This window comes from Balaenoptera borealis (assembly GCF_965194805.1).
Source record: "Balaenoptera borealis genome assembly, chromosome: 2".
NCBI classification, from domain to species: domain Eukaryota; kingdom Metazoa; phylum Chordata; class Mammalia; order Artiodactyla; family Balaenopteridae; genus Balaenoptera; species Balaenoptera borealis.
The window spans coordinates 103,713,922-103,732,145 of record NC_138867.1 but is presented as its reverse complement, the minus strand read 5'-3'; the positions used below and the strand labels follow the sequence as shown (position 1 = coordinate 103,732,145).

General features: G+C 39.1%; 1 protein-coding gene across 1 annotated transcript in view; it reads right to left on the bottom strand.

Annotated features, from left to right (window-relative positions):
- The window catches only part of CSNK1G3 (casein kinase 1 gamma 3), a 578,377-nt gene extending 560,400 nt beyond the window's left edge, over nt 1-17,977 (bottom strand). The window contains exon 1 of the mRNA XM_082380715.1: nt 10,663-17,977. The gene's annotated coding sequence lies outside the window, so the exon portion shown is untranslated. The remainder of the gene's footprint in view (nt 1-10,662) is intronic.
- Nucleotides 17,978-18,224: the final 247 nt, after the last annotated feature.

The following is an 18,224-nucleotide window of genomic DNA, read 5'->3' as shown; positions in this document are numbered from 1 at the left end:
CTGCAACCACACCCCTTCTTTCTGTTATGAAAAAGGAAGCCAAGATACGTAAAAAGAGGGCTGCCTGCAGGTGTTGTGGCATGAAGTTACCATGTACAGAGGTAAAATTACATAACCCCAAGGACTAAAGAGAGTGTGATGAATACTCAGCTATTCCAAAGTTACCCGAAACATTTTCCATCTCAAGAATCCTAATTACACAATGCTTCTGGGACCACAGTGGGCCACACAAGACATAGTGTCAAAAAACCAGAAAAACTTTCAACTGCTAAAGAAATAATCACAGATTAAAATAAAGTGCCTCTTGGTATATACATATTTACAAGAGTAAAAAGCAAAAGAAATTTACCAGGATCTTACTCAAACTCCATCTCACAGTACTAAGATGCTGAGTAGTTTCTATCAAGAAATAAATGGTAGAAGCAAATTAATGCAGTTCCACAGTTCCTTTTCCAAAGTTCCTGCAGTTAAACATTTTGGAATTCAGAATTTCAGGGCATTTTTGACAGGTGATACAGTGTGTAAACACCATATACTTTTGAACACCCATAGAGAAAGCTGTAATGGCACAGAGAAGTCTGGGACAGCACACTATGATTAAACATTTACTATTTTTGCAGTGAAACCTACAAATACATGAAATAAAGACAAACAGTTCACAACAGGTTTTGTGAAGAAAACCAATTTGTGCCAAACATACAAAAAAAGAATTTTGGTTTTCAGAGCATTTTAGATGTCAGAATTGTTGATAAGGAATTGTGGTCCTACAGAACAGTACCCATTACTCTATTACTAATTATATGTGCAAAATGTAACTGGTAACCTCTTTATCATGTGCTTTCATTGTAGTATTTTGATGAACTCAAAATAATTCTAAAAGTCTCCCAATGGTTCACACATAATATGCCCTCTACACTCTAACCACCCTTAAATTTCTCTAACACAAATTCTCCTATCAGGGCAGTTTACAGAAATCTAACCCTTGAAATTTATAGAAGAAATGCAAATCCAATTTTGCCACCATGCAAAAAATGTTCATTGAATGGAATTTAATGTATTGAACTCATAAAATGGCTTGCTCTTATGTTGTCACAAGAAAAATGCTAAAACTGGTAAGAGTGTTCCTGACCTAGGAAGCAGTAGCAAATGAGTTACCATGGACCCTGATTTGCCATAAATGATAAGATACAATAATCATAAAACCCTATTATCATAGTGCATTTATATGTATACATTTACTGACTTCATACAATATAAACAATATACTACACGCACAATATACTATAACTGAAGTACTAAACTATTTCTACCGAGGGGAAAAACAGAGACAGTACCTCATCAACAACGGTATAAAAGAGAGTAAAGCGGTAGAAGTACAGTTATACTAAATAACCATTAAGGCCCCTTCCATCCTTACGTTCCATGAAAAATACAACTCAATGATACTGCAAATATGATAAATATAACTAATAAAATATGATAACTAAAACTAATCAAATTTTGATGAGCAACATTCTTATACTAACTTTAAAGATAGGATTGCTTTCATCACTTAGGTTTCTTAAGATTCCTAGGAGCATCTGAATTGGTACCTTAATTTATTCTAGATAAATTTCCCTTTAACAAATTTTCCAAACTTCAAAACTCCTCTAATTTTGGTGCTATACTATTCAAAAGCTGCTAATGAACAAGGAATATAGTAGCTTCACTAAGCATTCTGAGTATGAAACCCTGAAGAGAAGTCATTTCATTAACCTGGTCCTCTTGCATATATTTTCTGTGCATTTCTATCTCATCTTCACACATCCATCTCCGATTAAAAAGAGAATTTGAAAGTATAAGGAAAACACTTTGTCAAAAAAAGCTAACAGATGTGTATAAAAAGAAGGAGAAATCAGTCATTTTCAACCCTGAAGCACACTGGAATCACCTGTAGAAATCCTAAAATAGATCAATGCCTTGGCCCCATCCCCAGATTCAAATATAAAGTAGCATGGGTAGAATCCCAATATCTGTAATTTTTTCAAGCTCCCCAGAAAATGTTAATGTGAAGTCAGGGCTGAGAACCACTGGTCCAAGCTGCCTTCTCCACAAATCCTTTTCTCTCATCTACTAGTAAGTTAGCACTCCCAGCCCTACAGCAAGGACTGAAAGCACTGTCTTTAAAATTGCCCTATTTTGTTCTCTTGTTTACTCTGTCACAGAAAAAAATTTACTAATTTTCAGTTGGAAGATTTTTTTTAAAGTGGGTACGGTAAAATTTATTTTAACTTATTTGAAATTCTCATTCCCAGTGCTCAGGATTTTATTTTTCAATCAGCCTTCAAAAAACAACCTTCATTAGTAGAGTATTTAGATTAACAGTATACAATAAACACACAATACACATTCCAGTTATCAACTTTCAACAGACTATCAGAAAATACTCAAGGGAATGAGTTTAAAGAGCTGATTACATTTTGATATTTTAACTACAAATATTTTCAGAATCTCAAATATATAAAGAAATATTAGCCATAATATGCCCTGACTCTAATATGATAGAAAAAGAACTCAGTAAATAATCTACCACTTTTTAAAATAAAAACTGGCATTACAAGATTCCACATCTTTAAGATTTACACTTTTGGGGGTGGGGGGCAGTGTTCATGTTGTTTTCAGATCCTTGGAACAAAAGGAGAAAATAAAATAATGTTTTACAAAAATATGCATCTACAAATACCAGTTTCTTTTTCAAATGTCACCAACAACTGATACCTACTAGTTTCACCTCCAAAACAATGCTAGGTTATTTTTGCACACCAGATTAGGATTTTATGAAAAGGCCTTATAGCCATGTGTACACACACTGTAAGACTAGTGGAATAGTCTTACGGGAATTTTCTCTCCCTATAACATTACCTACTATATTTGCCTGCCATTTGAAAGTATTCATTGCTAGAATATATAATAAGTATTTCACAGAAATAGAAAATAAACATAACACAGACTGGGTGTAAGGGAAAAATAACATTTTCACTTCCCTTTTTACTATAGGAAACTCTGACTATAACTTTGACTCCAATATATCATACTGATACCTTGCCAAGTGTACCACTTGAAGTCAAAACCAAACAAGTTAAAAAAATAGATAACACAATTAATAATTAGAAAAATTCAGAAGTCCACTACTTTTATAAAATATACTTATATCAAATGGTATCATACGGCCAATTTCAACTTAAAATTTTAAGATATATAATTTGTAGTAAGTCCAATTTTTTAAATAAATACTATTACAAAGTATCAATGCATTCAAGGCACACTCTATTCAAGGTAATATACAATGAAAGCAGAATTATATGTTAAATTCTAGGTTGGTAGAAAACATCCCACCCCAGAATTTTATTTTCTTCCCTCAAAAAAAAAAAGTAATATTTTTTTCCAATGGTAAAAATAATGCACAATCATACCTGAAAATCCAAACACTACAGAGAAGTATAAAAAGTATAAAAATAAAAATCATTCCAAATCTATAAATATCTGTCATTAACGTAAATATCCTTCCAGGGCATGGATGGATTTACTCTGTATATTTATAACAACACTGCAACAATTAGAATTACAACAATTAATTCTGTATATTAATTATGTATTTATACATACATGTATCTCCATGTATGTCCCCATACACACACACACACACACACACACACACAATTTTCTTTACGTAACTAGCCCATGGTCCTGAGCAAAACTGCAAAGTAGACAAAACTTTTCATGGCCTCCCACCTTTTGGTCAGAAAGAACACTACACTATCAATGAGGATAGGAGAGTTCTACCAACCAGGTGTGTAACTTAAGCATTTCACTCAACCGTCCCACAATTAATTTCAATTCTAAAAGTCTGTGATTCTCCCCTGCCCCTATTCCCCCACAATTTTTATTTATTTTTTTGCTGTATTCAAGATATGTAACACCCTCCTACCTCAATCAGATTCCTTGATTCAACATAAACCATTTCTCTGACTGATAAATTCCCATTTCCTCAAGGCATCTATTCTCCTCCAGGTATGACAAAGAAATCTGATGAGATCAAAGATGTGGACAAGTTTTGTCCAAGAAGGAGGGTAGCAACACAGAAAAAAATTAAATAAGTTTACAAGTACAAATGTTTAATTTAAAGTTAAAATAGCTTTATGAGTTCCATGAAAAAAAGTATAATCTTTAACTGATTTTACTGACTCAAAGTTAGTCAATAAGAAAACCAGCAGTGATTTCAGTTCCTAAAATATTCATACCTGAGCATATTTAAGAGAGTCACATAGAAGCAGCTTTCTAATCTTTCATCCGTTACATTGTACAACACTTTAAAGTTCAAAGTGCATTTAGATGCATTATTTATTTTCATCCTTAAAACAAGTAGCTGTGTAGATGTGGTGGTCACTATTGATTGCCTCTCTAACATCCATTTCCCCCATATTCCTCCTTCCCACAATTTTTTAAAATATCCTCCCTCCACCATGTAACTCAGGGAAATGTGACCCCGTCGCCAATTGCAAGGGTATGTATCCTGATTGGTAGAAACTCACTATGATAACCCTGTCCCCCTTGTCATAACTGGTTTGGAAGTGTACGTGACCTAATTCTGGTCAATAAAACATGAAGGGGAAAATATGCTGGTAGGCTTGCGCAAAAGATGTCCTGGCCAGTGCACCAGGATCTTGCTACCAGTCTGAGGATGAATCCAACACACATGGGAAAGCAGAGCCAAGTAAATTTCACAGAGGCTAACCAAAGCTCTGAAAAACGAACCCTGCCTTCGTACTTCAGCATTCCATTTCAGGAGCTACTGCATTTCAGGCGTTGTAATGTGGTGACACCAAGATAAATAGTATACCCCATCTACCTTTCCTTCTCCAACTTCGACCTCCTTTTTCAACACCTATAAGCTTTCCTTTGCCTTTGGGCTGAGCTGGACAAGAAAGGCAAGTAGTTACTGTAAGCTGTTAGACCAGCACCCTTTGCACCAAGCTCAACTGCTCCTGGGTATGGCATTTCCTCTTCCAAAGGACAATTTCCTCTATCAATTCACTCCTGCAGTCCCTACTCAGGTTGAGGAGATGGTGGAATTACAAGAAGGCTCTCTCCAACCCTGATGCTGTAATAAAAGCTGAAAGGTAACATACGAAATCAGACGAGGGATCCTATCAGGAAACATGTGGGAACCATGTGACCTGATAATTAAACAATTCACCCTAACGTATGAATGACTATATGTTCAGGAATACCAGTATTTCTCTTTTTTAAAAGAGGATGCTGTTAAACAAATCTCTATGAGAGAGTATAAACTAGGTGTTACTTTAGAAGTAGATACCCCTTTAATATATTATTATTAACCAAAAGTTCATAACTTAGTTAAAAAGGGGAATCATAAAAGAATCTACCTTAAACATTTTAATGCAACTAAAACACAAAAATATACAATCACAAAACAGTCTTTTAATGCAGGGCCAAGGCCTTTCCTTCAAGCATGAGTCCACGGATTATAGTTCTACTTTATCTTTCTTGCAAAAACCACACCCATAGTACATCACCTGTGATTTCCAGTTTGTTTCTTAAACATGGAAAGACATCTCACAAACACTTATAAGCAATTTTATTGCAGAATCTTATTGCAAAATCTACAACTTTTAGGGTTTTTTCCCTAGTCATTTAATTTCACCTACACCGATTTTAACTGTAAGTGACTTCAGCTACTCACCTGTTTCCAAAGCAGCCACTGGCTCTCATACAAACACCTTTTCGCCTTCATAGTTCACTGAATAACATCTCATTAAACTATGTAATTACAACAAGTACAACTGCCATTAACAATTTGTTGGGTACACAGACAAATGATTCTTGGTAGGTATACACGGTATACAATAACCGGTGGGAATAAAAGTTCAAGAACAAACTAGAGGATAGTCTACTGCCATTTAATGTAGCATGGACATCAAGTAGTAAATGAATGAAGAGTAATAACTTAATCTTTTGAGTGGGTTAAAGAGAGGTGAGCTCAGAGATTCTCCTGTAATAGGCTATCCCCAAAAGTCTTTGCTCATTCTACGCACCAATCAACACTCTGACAACTCATATAGATCAGTAACTCCTAAATTTAAGAGAAGATTTGCATAGTGCCTGCTATGTGCCAGGCATCACATCATGGCACTTTATATAAATTTTCTCAATCGTGATGAAGAATATAATGGCAGAGAAACCCTCTCCCCCACCCCCTTGTTTTTCTAACGTAGCTATCAGCTAAGGAAAGTAGTTCAACACAAAATCAACTAAATATATGTAATGAATTTGAATACAGTTAAAATCTGCATTACCTCACTGAAGAAGAAAGCATTAGAAATTTGTGTTTAAGAAAAAGATTATATACATCATGAGATTTTACTAACTACAGTAAAAGCTATAAAAAATGTGGACGTGATATAGTCATGTGGACATAGATTTTAGCTATAGATTTTCATTTAATTAAATTATAACTATGTGATATATCATTAGTAAAGAAAATGATCAAAACGTGTGTCTTATCTACCAAATACACAAGCACTTCAAGTTCACTGTTAAGAATTCTTCCTCAGAACTAGGATGATTGGCAGGGAGTAGAAGGAGAGAACATAATATAATAGAGCTTAAGAACAAATCACTATGCACCTTCCATAGGTCCCATTATAGAAGGAAACCCAAACATTTATAGTTCCTAAATCTCAGCTTTGGGAAGGGAGCTAGAAAAAACATGGCTAACAGCAGTCTCCACTGTGTCTCTAAAACTTACCCATCCCCGCTTATCTGTCCCATTCCATGTTTTCTGACTACTTCAGAGGCTCTCCAAAGTCACTTCACATTAATAGACAATACACACTTGATTTCCACACATTAACAATCTCATGTATGGTTCTTTCCTACAGATCAGCACAAAAATGATACTCTGAGGTAGCTTACATTACTAGAACCATATCTTCTGCTCCTAGAGACTCACTACTAGTAGAGAACTACAGATATCCCAAAACCGCCATTTCCAAAGAAATTATATCTGAAAGAACAAGCACCCAAACACATACTAACAACACCAATCAATACCACTAAGTGCCAACTGCATGAGAAAAGACAAAAAGGAAGAAGATGGAAGATTAGAGAGGACATCATTGGTCTAAGACTGTGAAGTCAGAAAAAAAAAGAAAAAGATTTAAATATGCACTCTACTACTTCCAAGATATATCTTAAACAGGTTGCTTAAATTCTAGAAAACTCTGCCTCCTACTGTCAAAAGCAAGGCGTACACCACCTAACTCACAGAGTCGTCTTAACAGTTATCATTTATGGTCCTTAGACAAAGTGGGCACTTAATAAATTGTAATAGGTATTGTTATTATCGGGAGGTTCAAGATACAAATTCAGTTATAATGTAAATCCTTATTGAACACTAAGAGGGGAATAGTCAGTAAAAAACTATCAAACAATCTCCCCTGTTACATGACTGGATGATTAAACAATGGTGTCATAAGGGTGATATTTTTCTATGCACTCCTTTGATAATGATTAAGTTTGGGATTAAATTTTTTAGAGTCGTCAATATTTAAGATGACTAAAATCCCTGTATATATATATCCATAACTGTGGAAGTTTCTCATGTTGTCATCTTACTGGTATAGTCAATTCTCTTCCTATGTAGATTCTTCACATTTCACTTTATCCAGAGCAAATCTCACCTTAAACTGTATTAACAATAATATAACTATCCAATGACCTGTATTTTGTTATTGTTTCAGCATTCCCACTATTTAGTTTGATACATCCTTTTGGGAAGCCCTTTGAAACTAAACAACTACTTGTTCCATTCTGAAAAAATCTGAACCAATAAACCACACCAGAATGATGGTCTATTCCCAGCATGAAGGGGATTACAGAGGGGACCCAGAGAAGAAAATGGAAAGATTCCCATTTCTTCCCAAGTCATATGTTTAAAATCTAGATTTATTTCATATAAAACCAATTACCAGGTTACCACACACTCATATCCAAATGCAAGCAAAGAAATATGACAAAGCCATGCAGGAACTGTTTTAGATTATATACTCTTCTGCTCTCCTCCATTAGCATGAATGATAACAAACTGACTATTCTAATTTGTTTCCTTTAAACTTACTAGCCTTATTTGCCTACCTACTTGCTATCAGCATAGAATCTACACACTTGGACCTTCATACTTTAAACTGACTCACTTTTAAATACAAAGCATTCTAGATGTCCATGGACTGATCTCCACCTCATTTTACAGCTTCAATTCCCACAGAGACCTCCTGGCACAGCAGCCTTAGGTCCAGCTCAACAGGCCCCATGATACCAAACCAGCATGCCGGTTCTCAACTGCTCCCTTCACCTACAAAACTACCCACACCACCCCACACACACACAGACCCATTTTGACCATTAAAATATTTTAAGCCCCAAATGGGGTATTACTAGCTCTAAACTCGTTTATAATTCCCCAGTCAAAATTGGTATCTCACACACACACACACACACACACACACACACACACACACACACACACACACGCACGCATGCTTCCATACATTTCTAATAAACCCCACAGGAGTCCTGTGTTGCAATTACTTCTGTGTGTGTCTGCTTCTCCCTTAAAGGTAGCTACTGGGTCTTAGTCCTCATGTTTCTACCACTCCTCCATCCTCACCACACAGTAAAAGTCGCCTGCACAAAGTAAAGGTTCAGGTTGATCTAAACTATTCCTTTGTTCTAATCCTAGTTCTTTTATTTGAAGGAATAAGTGACTTCTGTGTGCTGAAGATTTTGTTAATAGTTAATGCTTGCAAATCTAACAATGAAAATGTCAATAATTATATAATGCATTAGTTTTTAAGTTGATGAATGGCAGAAGAGGTCAGTGAGCACTATAAGCCATCAGAAAAGATAATCATTTTCCAAGATTCCCCCAAAAGTCTCATACATATCAACATTAAAATTAAACTTTCTGTCCCCCATTCTAATAAGAACTACTTACTCCTTACACCTGAGGCATATCCAGAAATGCAAGCACCCTGAATGCAAAAGCGTCTATACACTCTGCTACAAATCTATACCAAAGCCATGCAATTTATTTTATTACACCTTTCTTCCAATTCCCATAAATATGATTTTCATCTTTTGTGCAACTATAAAGGCTAATGTATATAAAATAAGAAAATAATTGATCTTAGCTCAGAATACAGTTGGAGCAAAGTTTGGGAATAATTACAAAATACACTAAACACAACTCTCCACTCTCCTCTGCCAAAAAAGTTATTAAGAATGTCACAAACCAGATCTGATTTTTGGTGGGAAATGTTTTCTTAAATTGGCCTCACATCTTATAACTTTTGTGATATTTTTCTTTCACAATCTGCTTATTTACAGGAAAAGCAAATATTCTTCAAAAATACATACATGGCTTTACTAATTAGATATTTTTAATTTTAAAAAGTATTCCAACTCAGATATAGTTTAACCTCTTTTACTATCTGTGGGCAAATGTCATTCCTATCACAAGAAGTAATTGCAAACGTAAAAGAAATAAGTACTAACTTCTTTCCTTAACTTATTAAAAATCAGTAGGTTTTTAATTGTCCAAGTAAAGTCGATGTTCTAAAACCAAAGGTTAAAAAAGGGTCACTTGCTGACCAGCCTTGGTACTCATTACAACAGAGTTAAAACTAATTCGCACAGTGTAGCAACAGTAGCCATCTCCCACACACACTCCCACCCATTAACTTTTCCTCCTTCCCTGGGAGAACTGGAATGATCGTAACACAGGCCTAACTATCCACCCCAGGAGCAAACACACATCTCCATCACCACCCCGCAGAAAAGAAACGCGGGGGCTGTGGACCAAGAGAGCCGACGCTCCTGTGGGTCACTTCCCCTCTGCAAGTGGGAGAAACAAAGCAGCACCCTAACAGTAACCATCAGAGTAATTCTGAGCCCCCGACTAATGCCTTGGACAAGTTCTGAGCTAAGTCAAAAGCTCTATCGAATAGGTAAATCCCTACCCACCCCCCCTTAAAACAAACACCCCATCGGGAAGTTTCTCCCAGAAATGAATGCTGGCCCCTGACACCTCCTCCAGCCGACCGACGGCTCCCTCCCTCCTGCCTAAAATCCCCACTCTGAAGGGCCTGCCTAAAATCCCCGCTCCGAAGGGAATTGTCTGGACACAATCGCGGGGCGCTGGTGGCTGCACTCCCGACCTCTCAACCCTCCCCCCCAAAGCCTCTGCCTTTTCCCAGCTCGCCCACCTCCCCGCCGTCCCCACTCGCTCCGCACCACTCGGGCAACTTCTACTGCCAGCCCGGCCCGCCGCCCGCGGACCCCTCCCTGCCCAGCGAGCCCGAGACGCCCTCGCCCCCCGGCCGCGGCCGTCTCCAGCCCGCGCCTCCGCGCCGCCCGCCCGGGTCCTCGCCCACCCCTCTCCGGGGCCCGCGCCGGCGGCGCCGCCCCCGCCGCACCCCACCCCACCCAGCCCGGGACCCCAGCCCGCCCAGCCCCACCCGGGCAGGAGGGCGCCGCGGCCGCGCCGAGGCAGCCGCCGGGCCGGGGCCTCCCGGCCAGGCGCCAACGCGAACGGGGCTTTACCTCAAAGGCGCGGCCGCAAGTGGCGGGTCGGTCCCGGGCGCGGGCGGCGCCCCCCGGTCCGTCGGTCAGCGGCGGCTGGGGCAGCGGCGGCGGCACATCGCACCCGCCGGCGGCCGGAGGAGGAAAGCGAGGCACGCAGGGAGGGAGCGAGCGAGGTAGGGGGGAAGGAACGAGCGAGGGAGATAACGCAGCTCGGACTCGGTCCCCGCACTACTGCCGGTGCGTCCTACCGCCGCCTCTGGCCGGAGAGTCGCCGCCCGGGCCGCGGCTGTCGCCACCAATGCAGCCGGGAATGAATGCACAGCGGCGCCTCGCTTATCCGGAGGTCAAACATCCTTCTGCCTCGGGCATCCGGATCGGCGCCGGACCCGGAAGTGAACGCTTGGAAAAAAAATTAAAAAGGAAAGCGTCTTTCTAGCGGCGGCGGCCACTCGAGCTGCCCGCATCAGCGAAAAGAGCCGAGTAGAGCCGAAGGTTACACCGACTTGCTCGGATTGGTTGGCTCGCCGACCGGAAGAAAGGCAGCACGCTCATTGGCTGGCAAGGCTTATAAAGGCGAAGCCACGCCTCCCTCCCCACCTCCGCACCGGCGGTGAACGTAGGGAGCGTGGAGTAATTGTGGATGCGCGATGTCTCCCTGGGTGAGGCCTTGGGAGGAGACGTTTGGCGAGGTCTGTGGAGACAGCTGGGAGAAAACGCTCCCATGGTTTAGAGGAGCTACGAAAAGTTCCCCGCTGCTTGAATGAGCAGAGAGCCTAAGGGCGCCATTGTGCCAAGTCAGGGTGCCGAGGCTTTTCCGGGTGTGCAGAGCACAGCCCTTCAGGTGCCAGAGAATTTTAGGGCCCGGCCAGAGGGAGTGACCTCACTGGGTTGACGTTTTCCCCCACTTTCTTGTAAATCCAGGGCTGTATCAGCGATTCAGCTGCTTAGAAATATAAACTGTGGCTCACGTTTGCATTCCGTTTGCTGTCTATGGAGAACTTCGTTTGTGAGTTGAGGTAACCCTCTCGACTATATAATGTGGTAGCTATTATCTCGGTTTTTCTAGTGAACCTCCTAAAGTTCCTAGAGGCCAAGCATCACTCAAGTCATCAAATTGTAGACACAAATTGGAACCGATGTTTTCTGACTCTACTCTCCAGTCCACTCTGCCCACAGAGGGGAGGCAGAAGATTACATTCTTTCTCTTATGGTTGGTTAACTGGGATGAAGATATGTTACTATGGAAGACCTGTATGGAAATCGATCCACCATGAAGGCATTGTAGAAGACTCTGAAACTATCATTTTTTTAAAATTGTGTCTAAAGACTTTTCAAAAGTCAGACATAAAGGTGTGCCTGAAGAAAAATCATAGTCTGGTGCTATGTTTAAATTTTTATTTATCAAACATATTTTTATATTTTCAATACACTTGCTGCATCCAGGAAGTCTTCAGTCTCTTCTCTCTCCCTCTATCTCTTTCCCTCTCTCTCTCTCTCTCTCACACACACACACACACACACATACACACACACACACACACGAAAAATTTGAAAGGCTCCAGTGAAACAAATGCACTTTAAAATAATTGAGGATTTATCTCATTCTCCATTTCTACTTTAGCAGACTGATGATAGGGTCGATGTGTAATCTGCAGGGGGTAGTTAGTATGGAAAGATGCCATTTTTGTTTTTGTAATACAACAGTGCCTTTTTTTAACTCTCTACTCTCATGCTTTCTCAAACTGGAGGTTATGAAGTGACTGGTATCACCCATCTTAGAGGAAAGTGATAGTAAGGACTGCTTCTGTGTTTACCACACTACCATCTTTCTGTTAGAGACTCAAAAGCAACTAAGATTTGTGCATGCTCAGGCTTGAGAATAATTTGCCTAATAAATAAAACATCTCCACTTTTCTGATATATCCCAGGACCCGATACTAGACAAGAAACAAAGTTAACCCTATCTCACTAAATGGAGAAGAAATGTCTGCAATACTGGGAACTCTAAATATTGTCATCAATGACCAACAAACCATTTTATACTCTACACCTCAAAAACCTCAGTTTAGATCAAGAACACCTCTACTGACCCCTCAAAGTTCTGATAAATGTTTAAGAAATACAAGCATATAAATAGATCATCAAATCACATTTTTAAATTATATATGGATAGGAATAAATATTTATGTTTTTAAACACCTCAGTAAAGACTGCTTTTTGTTAAAATTTGACCTAGAAGCTCCTATAGATTAAAATTCGCAGGTAGCCTAGGTAAGAAGCCAAAAAAATTTCATGTCATTCTATTAACTTGTAAGGAAAAAACTGGCAATATGAAAACAGCCTGTGTTAAAGAGGGAAAGACCAAATTACTTGCATCTCAATCAAAACTCTTTGTTCTGTAGCGTGATGTCTCAGCATAAGCAGACAGATCATAATTTCCATCTGCTGTATTGTACATCAGATATAGTTAATTTTTTGTGTCACCCCATATTTCCTAGCATTTGCTACTCTTCAAGTGTTTATATACTATTAATATGTTTTCATGTTTCCCAAAGCAGTGTCATATTTTTTATTACCCAGAACTTTATTCTGTTGAATTTATATCTCTATACATATAAGTAAATATTTGTCCCAACATTTGGGCATGCAACAACTGTTATGATTACTATGAAAAACAGGATAAAAGCAAAAGAAGCTTTACTAATATATTTCTATTAAAACAAGCGGGGGTGGGAGAGTTACTTCAAAATAACTTCAGTCTAAAACTATCATGAATTCCTTAGGAAAAAACAATTTATCAAGTGGGAATTTGAAAAGGGAAGAAAAAGAAAGTAAAATTTCTGGGTGCCTTTAATTTCATATCTGAGATAGTGTAAGTGTTCCAATATCTCCCTTACATCTTTTGATTCTTTACTTCTGTTACTATTTCTCTTCTTCTCACCCTTCTGCACACTCACTGTGGTTGCCCAGCCATGCCAACATACACACATAGACACACCCATACAAACAGAGTGGAGAGACTGTGGGAATAAGATCTTCAATTAGAGCAGGAAAACTATTCCATTTCTTTCTTTCTCCCAGTTGAAATCTTTTTTTTAAAATAAATTTATTTATTTTATTTATTTATTTTTGGCTGCACTGGGTCTTCGTTGCTTCGTGCGGGCTTTCTCTAGTTGCAGTGCGCGGGCTTCTCATTGTGGTGGCTTCTCTTGTTGCAGAGCACAGGCTTTAGGTGTACAGGCTTCAGTAGTTGTGGCTCACGGGCTCTAGAGCACAGGCTCAGTAGTTGTGGTGCGCAGGTTTAGTTGCTCCGCGGCATGTGGGCTCTTCCCGAACCAGGGCTCAAACCCGTGTCCCCTGCATTGGCAGGCAGATTCTTAACCACTGTGCCACCAGGGAAGCCCTTGAAATCTTACTGCTTACCAAAAAAGAAAAAAAGACCAGCTTTACTTTCCGCAAAATATACCTACCAATCTCTCTCTCAAGCAAAGCACTTGTAGGACATGAAAAGAAAGCATTTGTCAAAAGAGAAATTTGATAAATATAAGTTTCCAGGGTACCATTAAAGATTATGAGCACTAACACATAGATTTGTGTTATAATCATTTTCCCCTCCACCCCTCATTCATACCATTAAAATACTCTCCTAAGCCAAACTTGTTTTGCACAGATTGGTCAAGAAATACCCTAAAAATACAAATAAGCACCAAAGACTAATCTACACTCAACTATGTGGCCAATCTGGCTGAGTTAAATACAGGCAGATATTTCCCAACTAACAATGTAACAACCAACATTTGCACAAACTCTGATTTATATGATTCTGTCTGATTCTGACAACAACCTATGAAGTAATATAGCAGCCATTATTATTTTTTCCCTGTTAGGAAAGAGGAAGGATGGTCTCAAAGTGATGAACTGACTTGCCCAAGATGATATAAGTGATAACCTGTTAAATGTAAAATACAAAATTATGTGATTAAAATCTTTACCAAAACTTTTCAAAATAAAAACAGAGGAAACGTTCATTCACCTGGAGGACAGATGTAATTAGGAAAAAGTAAATGATCTTACAACTGGAAGTTATAGGATAAATAACTGCTAGGGAGGTAATGTACAACATGATTAATACAATTAACACTGCTGTATGTTATATATGAAAGTTAAGAGAGTAAATCCTAAGAGTTCTCATCTCATGGAAAAATATTTTTTTCTTTTTATTTTGTGTCTATATGAGATGATGGATATTCACTAATCTTATTGTGGTAATCATTTCATGATGTATATGTAAGTCAGATTATTATGCTGTACACAATGTTATACAGTGCCCTATGTCAATTATATATCAATAAAACTGGAAGAGAAAAAAATTTTAAGGTATGTGCCCTCAAAAAATTTTATTTTTTTAAACATTAAAAAAATAATAGTAATAAGAGGAAAAGAAGAAGTAGATAGTCAAGTAGAAACAGGAAGAGTGCAAAATGAGACACTGTAACAGTAGCCAGAGCCTGGGAGCAAAGCAGCATATTTTACTCAGACTAGGAAAATAACCTCTTCCCCAGTCAAGCCTGCAGTCAGGAGAGGCAAAGGAAGGATTCTGGGAGAAAGCCAGTCACAGACAGCAGCTAGGTCAGGTTTGGGGAAAGCTGTCACTTAGCAAGCTTTCCTTCAGATTGTTACATGAGTAAAGCCAGAAAGGGTCAAGACACTGTTTTATACATCCCAGGAAGGATGATTTTAAGTATTCTGTAGTTGGCAAAAATGAAAGTAGAAGAATCACAGAACTTTTCTGAGAGGATTTATCGTATTTTATTATCATAATCTCCAGTATTGTATTTTATAATCGCATCTTTAAGACTCCTTGTCTTAGCTCAGGCTGACATAAAATATCATAGACTGGGTGGCTTAAACAACAGAAATTTATTTACTCACAGTTTTGGAGGCTAGAAGTCTGAGATCAGGGTGCTAGCATGGTCAGATTCTGGTGTGAGCTCTCTTCCTGGCTTTCTGATGGCCAGCTGCCTTCTCATTGTGTACTCATATGACCTTTCCTCAATGTATATGATCTCTCTCTCTCTTCCTCTTTCTAAAAGGGCACCAATCCCATCACGAGAGCCCCACCCTCATGAGCTCATCTCAACCTAATTATCTCCAAAAGGCCTCATCTCAAAATGCTATCACATTAGGGGCTAGGGTGTTAACATATGAATTTTGGGGGGGACACAATTCAGTCCATAGCATTCCTCAAAGGAATACTTTCTATGTAGAGAGTATGTCATCTATAAATGAAAGAGAAGCTAGAGGTTAGACAGGATAAAAATAAGGAAAGACAATTGTAAATAACATAACATTAAAACCTCGTAGAGGAAAAGAATACATCCTTAAGAGAAAGAACTTCAATAAAGAAAACTGTCTATAGAGAAAAGCTACAAACACCATGAAAAAGTGTAAAAGTGTCTTGCCAAAAAAAGTGGTTAAATCTCTAAGTAGGCAATTTAATTTTTGGTTTTTTTCCATTAACAGACCTGAAGTTTGGCTGCTTTTATGCAAGTTTGGCTGTTTGAAAGATGGTGTTTTGTGATAAATGGAAGAGTTAGCTAAAGCTGTGATTTTTTTTTTTGGTAATGTTTTCAAGAACAGTTTGAATTCTGGATCGTATATGAATCTAAGGTTTAGAGATGGCCATAATCATTGGTCCCTGTTCCATTTTCCTTCCCCTGGTCTCCTTTTGCTTTCCATAATTATATTTCCCAATATCTTCCTCAAGAGCCCATCCTAGCTCATGGGCTACATCTGACCAAGACTGAGTGTCTCATCAGCCCCACCCACAGGAATCATACAGTCCTCTGGCTGAAGAAGCAGAGTGCCAAGTAGGAGCTCTGGATTAGAGTGTAGCCTTCCAACTGTGCCACTCCCCTATCTGTTATTCCTTATAATGGTTTCCCAGTCTATAGCACTGGACTTCTCCTTTGGTTTCCTTTTCTAATTGAAACTGTAGCCTTTCCTAGAACCCCATCCAATATAGAGAAGGTATAAATTTGGTTTGGAAAATTATTCACTAGTCCAAGTTCTGACTAGATCCTAGGTCACTGGCTAAGGTCCTGCTCTGAGGCTCAAACTACTAAATTTCTTCAGATATCACCCACTGACTAGGCTTACTGGATTACTATATCCTTCTTCCGGATAGTACCACATTGTTGCCAAAGCTCATCTCAGCCATGCCTGAACTTCCTGTGCCCTTTGGGCAGTGAACAAAGGACTACCTTGATTGGGGTCAGAATCTGTGTTTAATTACGTTTCTTTAGTCTCTGTCATGTTTGATCATTCTTGATCTTAACTTCATCACTCTCCTCACCAAGCAGTACTGCTCAATTCCTGACATATTGTCATCCTCCCACCTGTTCCTATTGTGCTACCGATGCCATATCTGACTGGACAAGATCACAAGGTCAACAAAAGTTAAAACTGATGTGAGAGGATACCTTAGTTAGAACCTCACTTCCGTTTAGTTCTCCTTCTACTTCTTCTATAATTAGAATTATACCATTTTTCAGTTTCCTTCTATTTTCCTTCCTTGGACAATTTAAGTAGTCAGAACCTCAGTTGGCTCATATGTAAAATGAACTGGTAATACCTACATCATATAGATATCAGGAAGATTAAATGCAATGATCTATCCACTTACCACAGTGTCTAGCATATAGAAAGCACTAAATGTATGTTCATTGTTAGCTACCATGTGACCCCTAAGAACCTTCATTTTCTAATTCAACATGAATGACAATCAATAGTTGAAAATATCAGGTCCCAAGCTGTTCCATAGCTTTAAAAGCCCAGGAATTATAGAACTGGATTAGTGGTTCAGAGCAAATCAGTATTTTAATTTGCTCCAGGCCCTATTTTTCTTGATTTTATCATGTATACTTGGACACTCATGGTAGACTGGCTGCCCAGCATCTGTCTACCCTTTCTTAAGGGCACCCAGATTTCCTTTTGATAAATTTTCTCCATCTCACTGTATTCCTTGACCTGGGGCTCTGGCTTCCTGTAGGTGTGGTATGAGGTGGGGAAGAGTAATAGGGGACACATTGCCCAAACAATGCCGAATGGATGCCCTGCCCCTAAATTTGAATCTTGAGTAGAGGGACATGGAATCTGAAAACAGTTGGAATTGCATTCCATCCAAGAGCAGCATTCTGACCATACAGTTTCTGCTCTAGGACAGTGGCTATGATCTTACTTCCCAGCCTTTGGAGCATTTTGGATTCTGCCCAAACCTGGACGTCCAGCTTCCTGTTAACTCTGTTAGACCACCCTTATCACCAGCCCCCCCAACACACACACACACACACACACACACACACACACACACACACACAATGCCTTTCACTCAATTCTGTTTTGCTTGCATTACCAGAGCAAGTTTCTATCATTTGCAACTGAAGAGTCCGGACCACTAAGCTTTCATTTCTGGCTTTTGGTTCAGCTCACCACTGTCTCTCCTATATGTATTCTTTCTTTTGTGGCCTGGCTCTGTGTCCATGTGAACACTTGAATTCCAAACTGTAGTTCAGTCCTGC